The 22,700-nt window shown below is 45.5% G+C and overlaps 1 long non-coding RNA gene across 1 annotated transcript in view; it reads left to right on the plus strand.

Annotated features, from left to right (window-relative positions):
* The window catches only part of LOC139233163 (uncharacterized), a 30,103-nt gene extending 14,944 nt beyond the window's left edge, over positions 1-15,159 (plus strand). Inside the window, exons 2-4 of the long non-coding RNA XR_011588148.1 lie at positions 3,626-3,796; positions 13,874-14,034; positions 14,301-15,159. This is a non-coding gene — a long non-coding RNA (uncharacterized lncRNA). The remainder of the gene's footprint in view (positions 1-3,625; positions 3,797-13,873; positions 14,035-14,300) is intronic.
* Positions 15,160-22,700: the final 7,541 nt, after the last annotated feature.

Here is a 22,700-nt window from a genome sequence, read left to right on the forward strand (position 1 = left end):
GCACAGTGCGTTAGAAGGCTGCGCTTCTGAAAAGAAGTGCTGACAGAGATATGCCAGATCATACAGGCAAACCTACAGCCTATCAGTGGCAACAGGACTGCGCTGCCCGTCGAGGTGAAGGTGACAGTGGCGATGGCCTTCTATGCCTCCGGCTCCTTCCAGGCAGCAGCAGGGAACATATGCAGCATCTCGTAGCACGCTGCACATTGCTGCATTCGGCAGGTTAGAAGGGCACTGAACGTATGCAGAATGGACTTCATAAAGTTCCCAATGAGCAGGGACAGCTAGAATGAGAGGGCTCTAGGGTTCGGACGGTATGCAGGCTTCCCCAAGGTTCAAGGTGCCATTGACTCCACACACGTCGCCTTGCGAGCACCATTACAGAAACCAAAAGGGAGACCACTCCCTAAACATACAGCTGCTTTGTGACCACATTCAGCTCATCTTCACAGTGAATGCCCGGTATCCAGGGAACACACATAAAGCTTTCATCCTGCGAAAGAGCTGTGTCTCACAAATGTTTCAGCGACAAGGACAAGTTCAGAGCTAGCTGATCAGGGACAAAGGATATGGCCTGGCCACCTGGCTCATAACCCCACTCTGGAACCCTGCCACAGAAGCTGAGCAGCGATATAATGAAAGGCATGCAGCCAACCGCAGCATCATCAAACAGACAATTGGTGTGCTGAAGCAATGCTTCTGATGCCTGGACCACTCTGGAGGCAGCCTTCAATACTCCTGACAAAAGTCTCCGAGTTCATTGTCGTCTGCTACATGCTACACAACTTAGCCATCATGAGGGGACAGGCATTGCCAGTGGGGATTGGAGAACCACCTCAGGAGGAGGAGCACGAGGAAGAGGAGCCTGGCGAGGAACGCATTGCGCATCCACCACAACCACAGGGGAGGCAGCGTGGAGAAGTGGCCACAGAAAGAGCCTTACATTGGCAGCTCATCATTGACCGGTTTGGTTGAAGGGGGAAGGTGGGGTTGCAGTGTTGACTCGCTACTCTATGCCACCATACCACTACACTTGATTCTGTGAATGTGACACAAGACACCAATGGCAAAGGTAAACAAACATTTTTATCAAGATGCAACATTAACAATTTTCCCCCCAAATAACCCAAAACTGTACAATCCTTAAAGACTATGGGCTAGATTTTACACTTTTGAGCTTATCGCCCAAAAATGGGCATTATTTCTGGCGTGGGCAGTAAAAATGGGTTTTCAGAGCGCCGGCTTCTCGCCCATTCTCAAAGCACCAAGTCCCCATTTTTGAAATTGGGCGTTACCGCGAGCGATATGAAATGGGCGGTAACCTTAAATCTCACTGACCTTCTGCCGTAAAGTGTCACCGTCCTTACCAACGGCATGGCAACACTTGATTCCCGCGATTCAGGAGGTCAAGGGTCATCGTGACATGCGCAGAAGAGAAGACAGAGAGAGAGGGGGCTGAGAGGGATTGAAGGCGTGTGTTGGTGTGGTGTGGCTGCTTTGGGAGGAAGGAGGGAGAGTTTAGAGCTTTAGAGCAAATAGGGAAACAAAAATTAGCTGTTACCAGCCACATACTTGCCCGAATTTTGCCTATAATGGAGGGAGAGGAGGAGGCATCAGAGCACACTGTGGAGACTGACTCTGGAGAGAGAAGTGAGCTGGGAGAGGAGCACATTGTAGGGTGCAAAAGAACGAAGAGGTTCTCAGACGAGGCAAATACCTCCCTCCTGCAGGAGGTCGAGTTACATTGCGGAGGGTGTGGGAAGCCCACCTCAAAGACCGACCAGAAGATATGGGTCGAGATAGCAGAAGTGGTCTCGTCGGCGACCAACGAGGTGCATGAGGGCAACCAATACCGCAAACAATGGAACATCCTGGTGGGATCTGCACGAGTAAGTATTATATTTATTTACATGTACTTATGTATTTATATAATTTGTTTATAACAGTCATAAGTGACTATCAGCAGATGTGAGTTCTTTCTCTTTTACCGAGAATGTTTTATTCAAAGTCTGCGGTAAGGGTGTACGTCTTTAGGTAAAGAATGATAATTATCATAATAAGCATGATTACATCTGTTGGTTATGTGTTGTATCATCTCTGTGACAGTACCTAGCAATTATATTATGCAATGATCTCATGCCATTTCATCCTGTCACCTTTTACAGAAGAAGGTATCGACGATGAGGTCTGTGCAGAGGCAAACGGGTAGGGGGCCACCAGTCCCCATTGACATCACTGAAATGGAGGAGCGGAAAAGCACACCCGGACAGCCACGGAAGCATCTGCAGACCCTGAAGTGATGCCACGTGAGTAAAGCTTACACCATCGCGTGATGTAAAGTCAATAGATGCCACACCCACTCATATCCAAACAATCATATATGTTGATTTCTAAAATTGTCCAAGATATAATGCTGGCCTAATGAAAATCATTGCAATGCAAATGTGTTGATGGTCATGAAATGTGATGTCTGTGATGATTTTGATAGCGGGACTGCTTTTGTTGTGCATATGCTGGACTCACCTTGTGACCCGAGCACCCACTTCTCCTCTAATAACCTCATTTGTGTTTTGCAGCTCAGCCAGCAGCTCGGCTCCAGGCAAGACCACAGTTGGGGGCATGGGGCCCGACTCTCCGGACGATCCAACATCTGCTGCTGAGCAGCTTCGATTCTCACCCGTCAATCCGTTGGGTCTGTTCTCTATGGATGAGAGCGTGGACTTCGAGGAACCTGCATTGCCACGCTCCAGAAGCCATTCCACCCCAAGGCCATCTAGTGGTCCTCCGGTCATTCCCACCTCCACTCTGGAGGTACCAGCCCAAAGCACCTCACCACAGGGCACCCATTTGTCCCCAGAATGGCGCCGACCCCGCGGAGGCCTTGTAGACGCGGTAGGTCTAATCCACGAGAGCCACATGACAACGGAGAAATGGTACAGTTGTCCAGGAGGACTGTCAACATTGGTGACCAGTTCATCGAAGCATTGGGGGGCATATCCCGACAGCTGCCCACCATGACTGAGTACATTCCACGGATGGCGGAGGCCCCCTGGATGCAATAGCCAGGAACACTGCTGGCACAGGTCTCCCAGTGGTCCCAGAGCACCCCTAGGTTCCGCACCACCACTGCGAATGACAGATGAGAGCAAGGACCAAGATCCTGCTTCTAGATCAGAGAATGTTGCCCCCCGCTCCCGTATCTGTGCAACGACCGCCTCTGCCTTCATCCCCCCCAATGAGGCACCGCCTGAGGAGCTCCTCGGCCAGGCGCCGTGGAGCAAGGAGGGGAAGGGGTAGAGGTGAGGAGAAGAAGGTGAGGGGGGAAGGAAGGTGAGGTGCATGTCCGCAGGTGATGGTTGTGTTATATCTCTATCTGGGAGTATGCAATTTATTGTAATGTATGGGGGGACTTCGAGGAACCTGCACTGCCATGCTCCAGAAGCCATTCCACCCCATTTGTATTCTGTGTTGCTGGACATGTTGAACATTTGATTGATGTCAATGGTGGAAAAAGTGGGGTGTGGGCAGGGATTGGGTGTTTTTGCCTGTGATACTTATGATTGCAGACCAATCTTGGTATAAAATGTTTTTTTATTGAACATAACCTTGTTGCACATTGTTTCAGATAGCTGGACCATGGCACACTGGTGATTCCTTAACATGAAAGGGTTCAATAAAACTTAACTTCAATCAACATAAACTTTAACTGACACCAAGGTGATGGGCACCATTGATATCTGAGCTGCACACATGCAGCAGTGTTTCAGCGTTGTCACTCACAGCAACGTTCTTTCAGGTAAATTGTTCAGATATCAGCTCCTCATGTAAGAGTCTTGCAGCTATGTAGCCACCACGGGCCCTTTCCTGTGGTCTGGAGGGGGTCGTGGGCATGGTTGCATATTCAGCCTGATTGTCTGGCCCTAGCTCAGCATCCAGCCCCTCGTTGTCCTCTTCCTCTCTCTCCTGAGTTGGAGCATCAGTCCTTTCTGGCAATTCTTGGCCCCTCCTGATAGCCAGATTGTGCAGCATGGAGCACATGATCACAGATTTACCTACTTGCTCAGTATTGTATCGTAGCTCCCCTCCTGAGTGGTCCAGACATCTGAATCGCTGCTTAAGCACAGTTATTGTTTTCGGGATCATGTTGCGTGTGTCTCTGTGGCTCGGGTTGTATCGCTTATCGGCCTCGGCATGGGTGTCACGCAGGGGGTCATCAACCAGGTGGCTAGGCCATATCAGTTATCACCAAGCATCCAGCATTGTCCTTGTGGCTGACTCTTAAAGATGTCAGAGACAGCGCTCTCACACAGGATGTGAGCCTCATCAAAGGTACCCAAATATTTGGCATTCACTGCCATGATGATCTGGTTGTGGTTGACAACTAGTTGGACCTTCAGGGAGTGAAATCCTTTCCTGCTCCGAGTCCTGAGAAACATAGAAACATAGAAACATAGAAATATAGAAAATAGATGCAGGAGTAGGCCATTCGGCCCTTTGAGCCTGCACCACCATTCAATAAGATCATGGCTGATCATTCCTTCAGTACACCTTTCCTGATTTCTCTCCATACCCCTTGATCCCTTTAGCCGCAAGGGCCATATCTAACTCCCTCTTGAATATATCCAATTAACTGGCATCAACAACTCTCAGCGGTAGGGAATTCCACAGGTTAACAACTCTCTGAGTGAAGAAGTTTCTCCTCATCTCAGTCCTAAATGGCCTACCCCTTATCCTAAGACTGTGTCACCTGGTTCTGGAATTCCCCAACATTGGGAACATTCTTCCCGCATCTAACTTGTCCAGTCCCGTCAGAATCTTGTAAGTTTCTACGAGAACCCCTCTCATCCTTCTAAACTCCAGTGTATAAAGGCCCAGTTGATCCAGTCTCTCCTCATATATCAGTCCCGCCATCCCGGGAATCAGTCTGGTGAACCTTTGCTGCACTCCCTCAATAGCAAGAACATCCTTCCTCAGATTAGGAGACCAAAACTGAACACAATATTCCAGATGAGGCCTCACCAAGGCCCTATACAACTGCAGTAAGACTTCCCTGCTCCTATACTCAAAACCCCTAGCTATGAAGGCCAACAAACCATTTGCCTTCTTCACCGCCTGTTGTACCTGCATGCCAATTTTCAATGACTGATGAACCATGACACCCAGGTCTCGTTGCACCTCCCCTTTTCCTAATCTGCCGCCATTCAGATAATATTCTGCCTTCGTGTTTTTGCCCCCAAAGTGGATAACCTCACATTTATCCACATTATACTGCATCTGCCATGCATTTACCCACTCACCTAACCTGTCCAAGTCACCCTGCAACCTTTTAGCATCCTCCTCACAGCTCACACCGCCACCCAGCTTAGTGTTGTCTGCAAACTTGGAGATATTACACTCAATTCCTTCATCTAAATCATTAATGTATATTGTAAAGAGCTGGGGTCCCAGCACTGAGCCCTGCGGTGCTCCACTAATCACTGCCTGCCATTCTGAAAAGGACCCGTTTATCCCAACTCTCTGCTTCCTGTCTGCCAACCAGTTCTCTATCCTGAGAATGTGGCCGCATGGCGATCTGAGTGCACTGTATAGCTCCCTGCACCCTGGGTAAGTTAGCAATGCGGTAGAATGCTCCAGCACTGTCAGTCTGAGCCTCCATGGTCATGGGAAAGCTGATAAAGTCCATCCTTCTCGCGTACAGGGCCTCCCTGACCTGTCTAATGCAGCGATGGGTGGCATGGTGAGACAGAGGGAAAATCTCGACCGCGGAGGTCCGAAAGGAACCGGGCACGTAGAAAGACAGTGCCGCGGTGACCTTGACCTCGACCGACACTGATGTCCTGATAGCAGGCTGCATATGTGACCTGATGAGCTCACATATTCCATTGATCACCACCTTGTGGAAGCGAAGTCTCCGAAGGCAGGTGTGGTCGGAAACATCGAGTCAAGACCTCATTTCCCTGTACGTGCTGGGTGTATATGGTGGGCGATCTCCTGGGCGTTAGTTTCGTCAAATGTGGTCTTTACGACAAAACAAAATGGCCAGTCGGTATTATTGAATCTCGGCGTTAATTCCGTGTGAAAAGTAACGTTGGGTGATATTATGAGCGTTGATTAAACCATTCTGATGATTCTGCCCCAAAAAAGTGGGTGGGCGGTATTATTTTTTCCCGGCATTGCGCACATGGGGAAAGTAACGCTTGGCAATAAGTTTCCGAAAAATGCCCGTCAGTTTCTGTTTTGTGGCTAAATGGGCGATATTTGGACATTATACGTCATTTCAGCAGTAAAATAGACGTTAAGTGGGCGTTAAGCATGCAAAAAACGAGGAAACTCTAGCCCCATGTAAATTAACAGATAACTGCTCCCTGCAGTGACCATAAAGTGATTTAACACAAGGCTGCTTCATGCAGCAACATCATTGACGTGTAATGTTATCACACAACTACGTACAATGTGGCAAAGGTTCAAACATTCCTGGCAATGAAGTGTTGCCAGCCCTTAATGGGTCTTCGCTAGACTTTCCCCCCCGCCCCCCCTTCCCTTCAACACCCTCCCACGCCTGCTGCTCCTCCTGAACGAGTCCTCAGGGCGTACAGCAAGACTGCTAGAGGGCTGTGTTGGGGGGACAGACAATGCAGATGGCATTTGAGAATGCACTGGAGCAGCTCCTGGCCTGCAAGGCCCGGCTTTGAACTAAGAATAAGGGGTAAGCCATTTCGGACCAAGATGAGGAGAAACTTCCTCACTCAGAGAGTGGTTAACCTGTGGAATTCTCTACCGCAGAAAGTTGTTGATATATTCAAAAGGGAGTTAGATATGGCCCTTATGGCCAAAGGGATCAAGATATATGGAGAGAAAGCAGGAAAGGGGTACTGAGGTTGAATAATCAGCCATGATCTTATTGAATGGCGGTGCAGGCTCGAAGGACCAAATGGCCTACTCCTGCACCTAATTTCTATGTTTCTATGTTTCTATGTTAAAGGGGTAGCATCTAGATCCCTCCACCGTTGACACTGGTTTATTTGCCGTGGGTGGTGACTTCACCTTTAATTGGTCTTTAACCACCTCCCAGACTCTTTGAGCACTGGTCTCTCTATCTGTCCATTGATCGGTGGGCCTCATGGCTATTCCCAGGGTGGTTTTAACTAAACAGTGGAGTTGGGACAGGAACAGCATTTTAAATTGTACCTGATTCTTTCCTACTGCAGCATTTGCGAATGCCTGATTCTGAGTACGTTCATAGATATCATACAGGCGATTAGCGAAGGCTCCAGGGGTTTCTTCTGGGCGCTGCTTGCTCTGATTAAGCAGAGCCACTAAGTTTAAGTTTTGGATCCCTAAATGGTTTAGGATCTCAGTCATGACTGCATCGGCTGCTGTGCCATGCTGGAGGATTGGGTCTGGCAGATTATCTTTTAGGGAAGTGGAACAGGCCAAGAGAAGGACTCATGTTAAGTCTCTCTCTTCTAACTTGGGATGACTCCTCCTGAAATTTGCCCACCTCCTGTTAACCCCCAGTGGGTTGTCCCCATCATTAATGGGCCCCAACTCGTGGCTACCCTCCGTGGCACCAGCACCAGATATGGGCCAGGTATGGTTACTGGTGATGTGACAAGGCGTATTACGTCGTCAAGAAGTGGTCACTACTACTATAGTTGGCCCTATTATCTCCACGGTATCTCAGCCTTCACCACCCTCCTGGAGATTATACTTACTGCCTTTCTCTTCCCAATCTGTCTCCCCCTTGTCTCCTTCTGCTGTCTCTGTTATAGCTCCCTGTGTTACTGCGGATACCAGGGCCTGCTGCTCCCCGAACTTACTCTTTAGCCTCTCTAGTTCTAGTTGGCAGGGGAGTGGTCTGCCTCCCTCTGTGGCCTTCTAATTGCTTCCCTTAATGATCCCCTAGCATCTTCTACCTCTTGCCGGAGCCCCAGGTTTTCCAATTTCTATATTTTTAACTCGAATTTGTTTTCATTTGCTTCAACGATGGCTGCTGTTGCATTTAAATTTGTGAGGCTTTGTTGCTGTAGCAACGAAACTGCCTGTTCGGCCCCTCTTTCTAATTGCTAATATTGTGGCTTAATCGATCAATTTCTTGTCTCAAATGTTGCATTTCTCCCTTCTTTAACTGCCAAACAAGTTGAATGCCTTCTTCCTTTTGTACTTTTATATTTTGATTCTCTTTTTCTTTAACTCGAACCACCTTTATTTGAAATTCTTTTAAATCTTGTATTTCTTTTGCCCTTTGTTCTTTCATACTTTGAATCTCTTTTACTTGTAGTTCTTTAAAATCTTGTATCACTTCCCTTAAATTTTGAATCTGTTTTGCATCCTGCCTAATTAGTTCCTCATCTCTCCGAGCGCAGTAATGTGCGCTGAATGCCAAGAGACCGTTTGCCCGTTTGGGCCTTAGCTCCCCTTGATCTACTTTCTCCTGGGTAAATGCCACGAGCTCCCCAAAGGATGCATATTGGCCCTTGCGGAAGTTCTGTGCCTGTGCCCGTAACTCTTGTATGTCCTTTATGGACACCTTTTCGGATATTTTCTCTTGATAGGTTACCTCTACATCTTTTGCTGGCTTTCTGTACATGACTGATCCCTTCATCCTGTGTTTTTTGAATTCAACTACTGGTGGGTCCCCACTTAAAAAGTTCCAACTATCAAGACGACTGCACTTTATACACAACTGTCCCAATCCGTTTACCAGTTTATAGTTTAATCGTCACACGCAGGTTAGAATCGCAACTCCCAAGATTTCCAATTGTTTAAAAGAATAATTAAAAGCTGTCTTGTTGTCGTCCCTTTGAGGACGAGACCAGGGAATTAGTAATGGGGAACATGGAGATGGCAGAAACTCTGAACAAATATTTTGTATCAGTCTTTATGGTAGAGGACACTAAAAATATTCCGACAGTGGATAGTCTAGGGGCTCTAGCGGGGGAGGAACTTAACACAATCACAATCACTAAGGAGGTGGTACTCAGTAAGATAATGGGACTAAAGGCAGATGAATCCCCTGGACCTGATGGCTTGCATCCTAGGGCTCCCAGTAGATTGGAAAACTGCAAATGTAACGCCCCTATTTAAAAAAGGAGGCAAACAAAAAGCAGGAAACTATAGACCAATTAGCCTAACATCTGTGATTGGGAGAATGTTGGAGTCCATTATTAAAGAAGAAATAACAGGACATTTGGAAAAGCAAAATTTGGTCAGGCAGAGTCAGCATGGATTTATGAAGGGGAAGTCATGTCTGACAAATTTGTTGGAGTTCTTTGAAGATGTGACGAACAGGGTGGATCAAGGGGAACCAGTGGATGTGGTGTATTTGGACTTCCAGAAGGCATTTGACAAGGTGCCACATAAAAGGTGATCGCACAAGATAAAAGTTCATGGGGTTGGAGATAATATATTAGCATGGATAGAGGATTGGCTAAATGACAGAGAACTGAGAGACGGGATAAATGGTTCATTCTCTGGTTGGCAACCAGTAACTAGTGGGGTGCTGCAGGGATCAGTGCTGGGACCCTAACTATTTACAATCTATATTGATGACTTGGAAGAAGAGACTGAGTGTAACGTAGCCAAGTTTGCTGATGATGCAAAGATGGGAGGAAAAGCAATGTGTGAGGAGGACACAAAAAATCTGCAAAAGGACATAGACAAGCTAAGTGAGTGGTCAAAGATTTGTCAGATAGAGTATAATGTTGGAAAGTGTGAGGTCATGCACTTTGGCAGAAAAAAATCAAGAGCCAGTTATTATTTAAATGGAGAAAGATTGCAAAGTGCCGCAGTACAGAGGGACCTGGAGGTACTTGTGCATGAAACACAAAAGGATAGTATGCAGGTACAACAAGTGATCAGGAAGTCCAATGGTATCTTGGCCTTTATTGCAAAGGGGATGGAGTATAAAAGCAGGGAAGTCTTACTCCAGCTATATAACGTATTGGTGAGGACACACCTGGAATACTGCATGCAGTTTTGGTTTCCATATTTACGAAAGGATATACTTGCTTTGGAGGCAGTTCAGAGGAGATTCACTAGGTTGATTCCGGGGATGAGGGGGTTGACTTATGAGGAAACGTTGAGTAAGTTGGACCTCCAATCATTGGAATTCAGAAGAATGAAAGGTGATCTTATCGGAACGTATAAGATTATGAGGGGGCTTGACAAGGTGGATGCAGAGAGGATGTTTCCACTGATGGGGGAGACTAGAACTAGAGGGCATAATCTTAGAATAAGGGGCCGCTTATTTAAAACAGAGATGAGGAGAAATTTCTTCTCTCAGAGGATTATAAATCTGTGGAATTCACTACTTTAGAGAGCTGTGGAAGCTGGAACATTAAATAAATTTAAGACAGAAATAGACAGTTTCTTAAACAATAAGGGGATAAGGGGTTATGGGGACTGGGCAGGGAAGTGGAGCTGAGTCCAGGATCAGATCAACCATGATCTTATTGAATGGTGGAGCAGGCTCGAGGGGCCGTATGGCCTACTCCTGTTCCTATTTCTTATGTTCTTATGTTCTTACCACGGACGAGCCCCCAGTTTTGTAAGATTTTTCAATCTTTGGCATTAAATTGACAACAAGACCAATTCTTTTCAAACAATTTGGAATAAGTTTATTAAACACACGCACATGCACATAGCCTAGACAAACAGCAGTCAAAAATCTACTTAGTTACAACAGATACAATGATGTTTCAATAACGATTTATAAAAAGGGTATACTTTACTTTCCTCTGGCAAAGCACACAGCCTGCTTCTTGGTCTGGTCTTGTGAGAGGAAGGTTTCCTGCTTTGCTGTGTTGTCAGTAGAAGAGACAAGAGAGCTGGCAAGCATTTTGATTGTTTTTATATCCCGTAAGTCCACTGTTTCTCAGAAAACCCCAGGAATGGGTCTTGGTTCCAGGGCAGTTTCTTATTGGCTTCTCCTCATACATGTGTCTGTCTGGAGGGCCGGTCCCATTCCTGGATTGGGTTAATGGCTTTCCAATTAACACCTTTTCTAGTTTGGTGAGTTTCAAAGCCATGCTTTCTTTGTTACTTGAGCTCTGTCGAGCCAGAGAAGCCATGAGGTATCCATTTTGTCTCTTCAAACTGCAGCCTTTATGTGTAATCTACACTTTCAACATTTATACATACACAGAATCAATTTTATCATTAATAAACGCTTTTATTCTTACAGACTTTTCCCTGGACATTTCCACCAGGTCCAGTTCAATGTCTGCTTGTCTTTGATTAGAGCGACTTGGCCGATGCACCCTCTGGAGAGCTGGCCTGCGAGATTCCACCCCAGCACTACATTGCTGCACGCCACTGGGTCCAGGAGCCTTCAACTCCTCAAACCCCGGGAAGTCAGCTTCATCCCCAGATGAATTTAGACCCGATGGGGCAACTGGTGGGCTGTGATGTTCCGCATTCACAATCTCCTCCTCTCCCTCATCGACTCCACCATGGCCTAACGTGAAGGCCTCCCTCAAGGGAAGCTGCGCCTCTGGTTGGTCACCTGGAAGAAGAAAACAACAGACAAGTGGTTAGCAGCAGGGGTGGGGGCAGGGTGAGGAATGTGGCAAAGCACAGGTTCATTTGAAGGACCGCCGCAACTCCATAATATCGCTCAATGCAGTATATTGAGTTGTGTGATCCATTTACATACCCTCACTACCCGAAGGGGGCTCTGCATCGCCCCCGGCAACTGTCCTAGCTGGGACTCCAATTAGGGCCAAGACCCCCTCCTCCACATCAGTCAATGGGATTGGTTGAGGCAGACCCCCGCCTGTACACAGCTGCTCCCTTCTATTATGGGAGTGTTTGGATTGCAAAGAGAAAAATAGGAAGGGTTTGGACAGGGTTTCTCTGCTGTTGTGGCACCTATGCCTACCAGAGTACAATCGGTGATACTGTGTGAATGTAATTATTGCTTCCGTTCAATCTGTTTGGATGTTGCATGTAGCTTCGTCAGTATTTGTTCACAGGTTTGAGGCATCTAACATGGTGGCATGAAGTGATCTTTCAGAACAGCATAGCAGCAATTGGAGTGTCTGCCGAGGGATGATGTGAATAATAGAGTTTATGTGCATGGATCATTAAAAGCCAATGGCTGCTGAAACAAACCTTCGTCTTTATTATGCGTTATGATAGCCATCCCACAGAGTGTTGAGAGGGACCATATGCATAAAAAACTTCACATAACTTGTGAGATTAATGTTAGAAGTCATGGAGGCATACATAGATGCAAATGGTACTCATCCTGATGACTCTTGTAAGGTCGTTGAACATTTTTCGACATTGTGTGCCAGTCCTGGGTACAGTATCTGCAGCAGACACCTCCTGCGCTATCTCCCTCCATATTTTCTTAAACACAAGAGGGAGAGGTCTGGATCCCCCAGCAAGATGGAGTGAGGCCCACCTCCTTTCCGCTGCATGGACTTAAGGCCTCACTTGCCTCGTGGCTGAAGCGCCTGGCACACTGCCTTCCCTCCTGCTTCTCCATCTCAGCAGAATAGGCTGAAGTGGGTCGGTTTTTATGCACATACACGCAGGAAGCTGCCATGCCCTGCATTAGCGTTTGTGACCATAAAAGAAAAAAAAATTCAATGCACATGCACAAAATGGCCACCTCATTTAATGTCAAAAGTTTTGGTTCTGATGCATAACGGCAGTCATGCAACACCTGACTTAACGCCAACGCTCCTCCAGATGATTTTTTTGCCAAAACTTCCAGACGAAGACGCAGACTATTTTCAGGATCAAACTTTTACGCCGAAACGCGATTAACGCCCCAAAATCCAAAAAGCCAAGGGCTAAACTTTCCACTAGGTAGCCAACACCAAAAAAATGGGCTTTGTTCCAGCAATGTGGGACGTCTCAGCCTTGCTGATCGCTGGTACAAGGCCTTTTTTTTTTGCGATTTTCCACTCGGCCTTACCCCGGCGATGTCAAATGGGCGATGTTACTTTTCGGCGATCTCACGATCGCCCACCGAAAACGGAAGTCAAAGAAAAAAAAAGCTTCCCTAGCAACGCTATTCTGCGCAAGTGTGGGATTTGTTTTTTAGTCTGACTGTCTTTGCCATGTTTTTGGAGGTCAGGGGCCATCACACATGCTCAGAATGCACAGGGAGGGTCAGAGAGAGAGAGAGTGGAGATAGAGCGAGAGAAGGAAGGCAGAATTGCAGAGGAGAGAGAATAGTGTGTTTTTGGTGTTGTTTGGAGTTATACAAGTTATTTTGAGTTCGAAAAGCTATATACATTTATATTGTTAGTGGTGAAGAGGCTAATTGTCCTGACATAGAAACAATTATAGTAAACTTTAATATTAAATTTAATATATTGAAATGGATGGTCACCCTGAAAGGAAAAGGGCAAAACCCTTCAGTGATGAAGCGAACAAGGCCCTGGTCAATGTGGTGCATGCCAGGTGGGACAACTTGACACTGGGTGGGCATGGGAAACCTCCACCCCGTGTCTACAGAAAAATTTGGCAGGAGATTGCAGATGTAGTGCATCCCACAAGGTGAGGACACCTGACCATTGCTGGAAACGATGGAATAGCTTGTTGGCAGCAGCAAGAGAAAGTTGCATGTTATATTTCAAATGTTATATGTAATATTTTAATGATGCATGCAAATTTTGATTAGAACATTTAATTTCCTGTATTGAATTTAAGTTTGTCTTTCTTTATTGTATTAATTAATTAATTAAGACATGCTAACAGTAAGTTGCATTTTCCATTGATAAAATATTGTACTGATGCATTGCAAATTTTTAATCGACCATTGCATCTCCTGCATTGAATTTAAGTCTGTTATTCTTAAATGTTAATTACCAAATCCATTAGCTTATACCATACCATGCTCTCTTCTAATTTGCAGAAGAAGATATCTATCAACCGGGTGGAGCAGAGGAGGACGGTGGGGCGGCTCTGCTCAGCTGCAACCATTAACAGAAATTGAGGAGCTTGCGGTCGCGCTGGTGGGACATGACAGCCGTTCAGTCGCCACCCGTGGTCTGGCCGAACCCAGCCTTGAGTCTCGTGAGTAATGTGAACTGACAACTAGTATTAAAAACATTTTTTAAATCTTAAAATCTTAAATTTGTTATGCATGTAATGTCCTATAATTATAATGCAATATGCAATATACTTATGATGTACTCTTGATATACTAATGATGTCATGGCAGCCCTGGTGCAGTCCTTGTCCATATGGGGTAGTGAAAAGTATTGATATGTAATGCCGCCTAGTAATGATCACTGTTATAGTCTAATAAGTTCTTTAAAAATGTCATTCATGTTTTTAAGATCAACCTGAGAAGGTAGTGGTACTGCAGCCGTCCCCTGCACCTGCACCGTCAACAACCACCTCAGAGGAGGAAGAGGAGGAATATTTAAGCGAAGAAGCAGAAAACTTTCCTCACCTCCAGGAGGAGGACGAAGAGCAGGAGGAAGATGAAGAGGAATCGATCATTGTTGTGGGGTGGGGATGAACCTGTGGTCATCTCTATTGAGATGGATGAGGCACCGAGACCAAGCAGTATGCAGCTGGTGACACTAAGGCGCAACATTTTGCACATGCCGACCCCACGGAGGTCAGGTCAGCGAGGTGAGTAATCGCCTACCTCGGATGGGCAGACGGAGTGCTTGATATCCCTGGGCAGGGAAACGGTCATGATAGGTTGTGACCTTATCCAGGGGCTCGATGGGTTCTCCACGAACTGGAGCCAGTTCTCAACAACCTGGAGTCAGTTCAACACGAACTTCTCCATCTGGTCTTCCGTGCAAACGGAGATAGCACGGGAGAACTTGGAGGCGATTCATGAAAAGACCGCCACAACCAATGCCCTTCGGCATGCGTTGCTGGCTGGACAAGGCGCTGCACCCCAAGGTGTCGTGTCGACTCGGAGTGCGACCCCTAGCACACAAGCGAGTACGGAGGACACAGTTCCTCCTGACTCGGAAGTGGAACCTCAGGCTTCTGCTTCCACTCCATCACCTCCACCACGGCAGGAAGTCTTGCCGGCCCACACTGCACACCACGTTCACAGGGTGGGAAAGGACCTGGAGGGAAATATGGCAGCAGGCAGGGAGGGGGGGTTTGTTTTTCAATTAAATTGTTAAATTATTAATATTTTTACAAGTTTGTTATTTTGTTCATGGTTGTTTGGGGTGAGGGGGTGGTGTAGGGTGGTTTGGGGGAGGGGGGGGGAGGGTGTTGATAAAAATTTGTGTTAATTAAAAACATTTATTGAGTTTAACAATTGTTGTGCCTTCTCTCTTAGTTACATTACATAACATATTTACAGTTGTTCTGCATTATTTGTTCAGTCTTTTATTATAGCATCACTTTACTGAAGCTAAGCATTAATGCAGATGCCAGGCCAGTGCAGGCAAGGCAAAAATGAAACCCCACACAAATGTAACTTTTGCTTAACCGTAACTGTAAATGCAAATGTGAATATCCACAATGTAAGTTCATGCAAAGCGTTCATAAATGAGCTGCTGATGCAACAGCTTATTGTTGTGTAACTGCCACTGAGTACTGGTCTTCGGGAGGGGCGTAGTGGTGCCGGGGCTAGATCGCCAGGCTGAGTGCCCTCCCCAAGGTCCTCACCAGCCTCTTCTTCCGCCTCTTCCTCCTCTTGCTCCTCGCCGGCTGGCTCTTCTATCTCCCCTCCTTCTGGAGGTGGACCTGCAGCCCCATCTGGCATTAGTTGTCCTCTCCTTATAGCTAGGTTATGCAGCATGCAACACACCACAATAAACTCAGTGACCTGGTCAGGGTGGTACTGCAGGCTGCCACCAGAATGATCCAGGCATCTGAAGCGCTCCTTTAGGACTCCAATTGTCTTTTCAACAATGTTGCGTGTCGCTATGTGACTTTCATTGTAACTCTTCTCTGCTTCAGTGACGGAATTACGCAGAGGGGTCATCAGCCAACTGGCAAGTCCATATCCCTTATACCCCAGCATCCAACCATGACCTTCTGGCTGATTGACAAACAGGTCAGGGATTGCACTCTCACGTAGGATGTGCGCATCATGGATGCTGCCAGGAAATGTAGCACTTACTGTCATGATTATTTGGTTGTGGTCGACAACAAGCTACACGTTTAGAGAGTGGAACCCCTTTCTGTTACGAGCCACCTCCGCGTTCTTTAAGGGGGCTTTCAGGGCAATGTGCGTGCAGTCTATTGCTCCCTGCACCTTGGGGAAGTATGATATTCTGTAGAAACCCAAAGCCCTCTCGGACTGTGCCTCCCTGGTCATTGGGAAGCTTATAAAGTCCATTCTGCAAGCGTAAAGGGCTTCAGCCACCTGCCGAATGCAGCAGTATGTGGCGTGCTGAGAGATATGGCAGATGTCACCAGCTGAAGCCTGAAAGGATCCCGATGCATAGAAGGCTAGTGCAGCAGTAACCTTCACCTCAATGGACAGTGTGGTTCTGATTGTGCTGGAAGGCTGCAGATCACCCTTGACGAGCTGGCAAGTCTCATCGATGACCTCCTTCCAGAAGCACAGTCTCCTAAGACACGCGTTTTCAGACAAGTTGAGGTAAGATTACTTTTCCAAGTACCTTCGTTGGCTGTATGCTCGCCTCCTCTGTCACCGTCTACGCATTACTCTGCCACCTCTTCGATTGATCCTTTCAGAAACCAGCGTGTGAGCAGTTACAAGTAATGGCAGAGAAAGCATAGACCCCATTACTATCAATAATTACTTTCACTAAATTAAACTACTCTCTCTACACCAACCCCAGTCTAACATTGTATACCAGTCAGTCTAATAGGCCCCAACAATATCAATAATTCTTTTCACTATCGATAAAAGCACTTTTCACAAAAAAATGCCTATACACTAGTTATTAGCAATATATATACCATAATATAATATTCTGAATTGATCTATCTATAAATAACTAAATAACTCACAACTATCTAGCTCGTTGTTTTCAGTTGCCTCCACCCTTCCCCCAATCTTCAAAATGGCGTCCATAGTGCCCATTTCCTTCTGTAAGGCCCAGGACAGCAACTATTTCTCAGTGATGTTTTCGGCCGACTATCAGCCCGGCGATGTGCCGAAAGTTGGGATGAGCCTTGTGTGGGCGATCAGTTCAGCAATCATTTCGGCGAAGTGAGCCAAAACTTGGGGGTCTATTTTTCCAGCGATGTTTTGGGCCTAGTTTCCATTTTATGGTGAAAATGGGCGATAGAGGTCCGTTTTGGCGATAGATGAGCCTTAGATGGGCGATGTGAAGTGGAAAGTCTAGCCCAAAAATCCAGCCCGTAAACTTTCATTAATTAAATAAATAAAACAAGGTTATAAAGGGATGGCAGTGCATGTGCTATGCCACAACTGCAACATGTGGGAGCTTTTGGAGAGCATAGCGATCAAGGATGACCATGTATAACCATGGCTGCAGTAGGTGCCTGGATCTCAAGGAAATTCTGCTCAGAGATGTTGAGCTGGAGTCCGAGGTGCAGACATTGCTGAGCATCAGGGAGGGGGCGAGTTACCTGGACACTTTGATCCAGGAGGCAGTCACATCCCTTATATTAGGTAGTGGTACAGGTCTGGTTAGGGACAGGAGGCTGTGAATGTGATTCAGGTAGGTAAGGAGACCCCGAGGGGAGCCTCAGCCTTCCAACATAGTCAACAGGTATGAGATTCTTGCTGCCAGTGTGGATGATGGCAAAGTTTGCAGGGTGGATGAGCAAACTGACCACGGCACTGTGGTACAGGAGACCATTCCACTGGGCGGGGGGGGGTGGGTGGGGGGTGGAAACGAATGTTGTAGTGGTCGAGGACAGTATAGTGAGGGGGATTGATATTGTTCACTGTAGCCGTGATCAGTAGTTGTAAAGGCTGTGTTGCCTGCCCAGTGTGAGGGTTAAGGAAATTTCCTCATGGCTGGAGAAGAATTTGGACTGGGAGGGGGAGGATCCAGTTGCTGTGGTCTACCTAGGAACCAACGACATCAGGAATGAGATCCTGTTGAGAGGGTTTGAGGAGCTAGGATCCAAATTAAAATGTAGAACCGCAAAGGTAATAATCTCTGGAGTGTTACCTGAGCCATGCGCCAATTGTGGTAGGTCAAGCAGATCAGGGAATTAAATGCGTGGCTCAAAGAGTAGTGTGGGAGGTGGGGGATTCGATTCATGGGGTACTGACACCAGGACTGGGGAAATAAGGAGCTGTTCATTGGGACGGTCTCCACTTAAACCGGTCTGGGGCCAGTGTCCTGATGAACCAAATAACTAGGGCTGTAGGTAGGGCTTTAAAATAAAAGGGAGGGAGGGGTCAGGTGAGGGAAAATTTAGAAATCCAAAGCGAAAAGTCAAGGCAATGGAGCAGTGCAGCAATTTGGGTGAAGACAAGCAGAGTGTGACAGGAAGGGATTTAACAGTAATAGTGCATCAGTGAACAAGGTGAAAGTAGGGAATAATAATAAAAAGGGAAAATTAAAGGCTCTTTATCTTAATGCAGAAAGCATTCATAACAAGATAGATGAATTAGTGGCACAAATAGAGATACATGGGTTTGATCTAATAGTCATTACAGAGACATGGTTGCAAGATGACCCAGGTTGGAACAAAATATTCCAGAGTACCAGAGTACTAGACATTTTTTAAAAAGCAGGCAGAATGGAAAAGGAGGAGGGGTATCCCTGATAATAAGGGATGACATAAGGACAGTAGTGAGAAAGGATCTTGGCTCGGAAGATCAGGATGTAGAATCAATATGGGTGGATAGAAGAAATAACAAGGAGCAGAAAATACTGTTGGGAGAAGTGTTTAGGCCCCTTAACAGTACCTAGGCCGTTGGACAGTGTATGAACCCAGAAAAATAGGAGCTTGTAACAAATTCAATCATCGTGTGTGAGTTTAATTTTCATATAAACACAAATTGGCAAATGCAGTCTGGAGGACGAGTTCATGGAATGTATTCAAGATAGCTCATGGAACCAACCAGGGAACAGGCAATTTTAAATCTTGTATTGTGTAATGAGACAGGGTTAATTAGCAATCTCATAGTAAAGGATCCTCTGGAGAAGAGTTATCATACATAATATGTTGGAATTTCACGCTGTACTTGAGAGCGAGATACTTAAGTCCAAAACTAGAGTCTTAAACTTAAATAAAGCCAATTACATAGGTATGAGGGGTAAGTTGGCTGAGGTAGATTGAGAAGTTAGATTAAAAGTTATGATGGTCTATAAGCAGCGGCAAACATTTAAAGAAATATTCCAAAATTCTCAATGAATATACATTCCATTGAGAAATAAATCTCCATGGGAAAAGTGATCCATCCATGGCTAACTAAAGAAGCTAAGGGTAGTATTAAATTAAAAGAAGAGGCATATAATGTTGCAATTATTAGTAGTAAGCCCGAGGATTGGGAGATCTTCAGAAACCAGCAAAAGACAACCATAATTGATTAAAAAAAGGAAGAAAATAAAAAATGAGGGTAAACGAGCAAGAAATATAAAAACAGATTGTTGTCCATCACTTCTCTTGACCTATCCTTGGTCTCTAAATTGTCAGACTGCTTGTCCAACATCCAGTTCTGGATGAGCAGAAATGTTCTCCAATTAAATATTGAGAACACCAAAGCCATTGTTTTCGGTTCCCGCCACAAACTCCATTCCTTAGCCACCGACTCCAGCACTCTCCTTAACATTTGTCTGAAGCTGAATGACACTGTTCACAAACTTGGTGTCATATTTGACCCTGAAATGAACTCTGACCACATATCCACAGCATAACTAAGCCTGCCTTTTCACCTCAGTAACATCACTCTTTCCTGCCCTTGTCTCAGCTCATCCACTGCTGAAACCCTCATCCATGCCTTTGTTACCTCTAGACTTGACTATTCCAATCCACTCCTGGCTGGCCTCCCACGTTCTATCCTACTTAAACTTGAAGTTATCCAAAGCTCAGCTGCTTGTGTCCTTACATGCACCAAATCCTGTTCACACATTACCCCTGTGCTTGGTGACCTACATTGGCTTCCGGTTAAGCAATACCTTGATTTCAAAATTCTCATCCTTGTTTTCAAATCCCTCCATGCCCTCACCCCTCCCTATCTCTGTAATCTCCTCCAGCCCCACAACCCCCTGAGATGTCTGCGCTTCTCTAATTCTACCCTCTTGAGCATCTTTGATTATAATCACTCAACCATTCATGGCCGTGCCTTCTGTTGCCTTGGCCCCAAGCTCTTGAATTCCCTCACTAAACCTATACAATTCTCTACAACTCTTTCCTCCTTTAAGACACTGCTTAAAACTTACCTCTTTGACCAAGCTATTGGTCATCTGACCTAATTATCCCTTATGTGGCTTAATGTTAAGTTTTTGTCTTATAATACTCCTGTTAAGTACCTTGGGACGTTTTACTATGTTACCACATGTACGCTGATGATACCCAGCTCTACCTCACTACCACTTCTCTCGACCTCTCCACAGGCTCTAAATTGTCAGACTACTTATCCGACAACCAGTTCTGGATGAACAGAAATTTTCTCCAATTGAATAGTGGGAAGACCGAAGCCATTGTTTTCATTCCTAGCCACAAACTCCTTTCCCTAGTCACTGACTCCATCGCTTTACCCAACTTTTGTCTGAGGCTGAACCAGACTGTTTGCAACCTTGATATCATATTTGACCCTGAAATGAGCTTTCGACCACACATCCGCAGCATAACTAAGACTGCCTATTTCTACCTCCGTAACATCTCCTCTCTCCGGCCTTGCCTCAGCTCATCTGCTGCTGAAACCCTTCTTCATACCTTTGTTACCTCTAGACTTGACTATTCCAATGCACTCCTGGTTAGCCTCCCACATTCTAACCTACATAAACTAGAGGTGATCCAAAACTCGGCTGCCCATGTTCTAATGTGCACCAAGTCCTGCTCACCCATCATCCCTGTGCTCCCTGACCTTCATTGGCTCCCGTTTAAGCAATACCTTGATTTCAAAATTCTCATCCTTGTTTTCAAATCGCTTCATGACCTCGCCCCTCGCTATCTCTTTAATCTCTTCCAGCCCCACAATCCCCCCGAGATTCTCTAATTCTGCCCTCTTGAGCATCCCTGATTATAATTGCTCAACCATTAGTGGCTGTGCCTTCTGTTGCCTAGGCCCCAAACTCTTGAATTCTTTGCTTAAACCTCTCTGCCTCTCTACCTCTGCCACTCGGTCCTCCCATATTTCAACAGTGACTATACTCCAAAAGTACTTCATTGGCTGTAAGGTGCTTTGAGACGTGAAAGGCACTGTATAAATGCAAGTCTTTCTTTCTTTTTTTTTAAAGACGCTCCTTAAAACCTACCTCTTTGATCAAGTTTTTGGTCATCTGCCCTGATTGCTCCTAATGTGGTTCGGTGTCAAATTATTTGTCTCATAATTTTCCTGTGAAGCGCCTTGGGACATTTCACTATGTTAAAGGCACTATATAAATACAAGTTGTTGTTGTTATTGCGCTATATAAATACAAGTTGTTGTTGTTGTAAAAGCTTCTATAAGTATGTAAAAAGGAAGAGAATAGCAAAAGAAAGCATTGGTCCCTTCGAGGCTGAGACAGGAGACATTTTAATGGTGAATAAGGAAATGACAGAGACATTAAACAAATATTTTGTATCTGTCTTCACAATAGAAGACACAAAAAGCATACCAAAAATAGTGGGGAACCAAGGGTCCAATGAGAGTGAGGAACTTAAGGTAATTAAGATCAGTAAAGAAAAAGTACTTGGGAAACTAATGAGAATAAAAGCTGACAAATCCCCTGGACCTGATGGTCTACATCCTAAGGTTCTAAAAAAGGTGGCTGCAGAGATAGTGGAAGCAATGGTTGTGATCTTCAAAACATGAAATCCGTACTAAAGGAGAAAATAGAAGAATATTTAGAAACCAAAAGTATAATAATGAAGAGACAACATGGATTTCAAAAAGGAAATTCTTGCCTGACCAACTTCATTGAATTTTTTGAAAAGATAACAGAGAGAGTGGACAAGGGTAATGCAGTAGAAGTAATTTATCTAGATTTTCAAAAGGCCTTCGACAAGGTACCACATAATAGTCTGATGAACAAGGTCCGAGAATGCGGAGTCAGGGGACAAGTAGCAGAATGGATAGCTAGCTGGCTTCAAGACAGAAAGCAGAGAGTTAGGGTAAAAGGTAGCTCTATTCACAGTGGCAGAAGGTGGGCAGAAGGAAAGATCAGTGTTGGGACCACTGTTGTTCCAATTTATGTTAATGATTTTAAGTTTCGAATCGAAACATAATTTCTAAATTTGTGGATGACACCAAATTGGGGGATAGTCAATACCGAGGAGGACTGCAACAAATTACAGGAGGACATTAATAAACTTGCAGAATGGGCATATAATTCGCAAATAAAGTTCAACAGAGATAAATGTGAGGTATTACATTTTGGTACGAAAAATAGAGAGGTCACTTATTACTTGGTGGGTGAGAGTTTAGGTGGGGTAGAGGAACAAAGGGATCTCGGAGTACAAATACACAAATCGCTAAAAGTTGCTACACAGGTTAGCAAGGCCATAAAAAAGCAAACCAAGCACTGGGGTTTATTTCTAAAGGTATAGAATTGAAAAGTAGGGAAGTTATGCTAAATTGTATCGAACCTTGGTTAGACCACACTTAGAGTACTGCGTACAGTTCTGATCGCCATATTATAAAAAGGATATAG

The sequence above is a fragment of the Pristiophorus japonicus genome, chromosome 2, assembly GCF_044704955.1.
Source record: "Pristiophorus japonicus isolate sPriJap1 chromosome 2, sPriJap1.hap1, whole genome shotgun sequence".
NCBI classification, from domain to species: domain Eukaryota; kingdom Metazoa; phylum Chordata; class Chondrichthyes; family Pristiophoridae; genus Pristiophorus; species Pristiophorus japonicus.